Raw genomic sequence first — 2,088 nt, 5'->3', positions numbered from 1 at the left:
CCCTTTTATCCCAAGCATCAGATTATACATTCTTCCCTAGTGCACATGGAACATTCTCAAGGATTGACCATATGTTGGGACACGAAGATAACCTCAATAAATTCAAAGAAGATTGTAATGATACCAAGCATATTCTCAAACCACAAGGTTTTAACACTGAAAATCAAATGCAAAGAAAACAAAGGGAAAAAAACACAAATACATGGAGATTAAACAACATGCTACTAAAGAATGATTGGGTCAGAGAAAAAATAAAAAGAGATATCAAGAGATACATAGAAACAAATGATAATGACAGTACAACATATTAAACTTTTTGGACATAGCAAAAACAGTCATAAGAGGAAAGCTCATGTTATTACAGGCCTACCTCAAAACACGACAACAAGCCTGAATAAACAAACTAACGCTTCAACATTAAAAACTAGAAGAGGAAGGACAAATAAAGCCTAAAGACAGCAGAAGGAAAGAAATAATCAAAATTGGAGCAGAATTCAATAAAACTGAAAACCAAAAAACAATTTCAAAAAATGAATGCAACAAAGAGCTGGTTCTTTGAGAAGGTCAATAAAATTGACAAACCCCTAGCTAAACTCACTAAAAAAAAAAAAAAAGAAGAGAGAAAGGACACAAAGAAACAAAATCAGGGATGAAAGAGGGGGAATTACAGCTGGCATCGCAGACATACAAAGGATCATATAAGAATACTATGAAAAAGTATATAACATCAAATTTAATAACCTAGAAGAAATGGACCAGTACTTAGAAAAATACAACCTTCCTAGACCGAATCAAAAAGAACTGGAAAATCTAAATAGACAGAGCAGCAGTATGGAAATTAAAACAATCATCAAAAACTTACCCAAAAGTAAAAAAGTCCAGGACCAGACAGATGGCTTTACCAATGAATTCTACCAAACATCCAAAGAAGATTTAATAATACCTATTCCAAAAACTCTTCCAAAAAGTCAAAGAGGAGGCAATACTTCCCAATTCATTTTTTGAGGCCAATATTACTTTGATACCAAAATCTAATAAGGATAACACTCAAAAAAGAAAACTACTGACCAATATCTCTCATGAACACAAATGCAAAAATCCTAACTAAATAAGACACTAGCAAACCGAATACAGAAACATATTAAAAAGATTATATACCACAATCAAGTGGGCTTCATTCCCGGGGCACGGGGATGGTTCAAAATACACAAATCGATTAATGTGATACACAACATAAACAAATTAAAAAATAAAAATCATATATGAGCATACCAATAGATGCAGAAAAAGCCTTCGACAAGATACAGCATCCATTTATGATCAAAACATTTCACAAAATCGGTATAGAAGGAAAGTATCTTAACATTATAAAGCCCATCTATGATAAACCCTCAGCCAACATTATACTTAATAGTGAAAAACTAAAAACTTTCCCTCTAAGATCAGGAAGAAGGCAAGGCTGTCCACTACCGCCATTCTTATTCAATATAACATTGGAGGTCCTAGCAAGCACTATCAGGCAAGAGAAAAATATAAAAGGCATCCAAATAGGAAACGAAGAAGTCAAATTGTCACTATTTGCAGATGACATGATTCTCTATATAGAAAACCCTAAAGACGCCACAAGAACACTACTAGAAACAATAAGCAAATACAGTAAAGTTTCTTGATACAAAATCAATGTTCAAAAATCCATAGCATTCCTATACTCTAATAATGAAATGTCAGAAAAAGAATGGAAAAAATAATTCCTTTTGCAATTGGAACAAAAAGAATAAAATATCTAGGAATAAATCTAACGAAACATATGAAGGACCTATATAATGAAAATTATAAGACCCTATTAAGAGAAATCGAAGAATATACGAAGAAATGGAAAGATATTCTGTGTTCTTGGATTGGAAGAATCAACATAGTTAAAATGACCATATTACCTAAAGCATTAGTGCATTCTCCATCAAAAGCCCATGGGATTTTTTTAAAGAAATAGAACAAAAAATCATCAGATTTGAATGGAAGCACAAAAGACACCGAATTGCCAAAGCCATTCTGAGAAAAAAGAACGAGGCTGGAGGCATCACTCTGCCC

Source organism: Pteropus alecto, unplaced genomic scaffold (genome assembly GCF_000325575.1).
Source record: "Pteropus alecto unplaced genomic scaffold, ASM32557v1 scaffold47, whole genome shotgun sequence".
NCBI classification, from domain to species: domain Eukaryota; kingdom Metazoa; phylum Chordata; class Mammalia; order Chiroptera; family Pteropodidae; genus Pteropus; species Pteropus alecto.
This window is presented reverse-complemented; position numbering follows the sequence as displayed.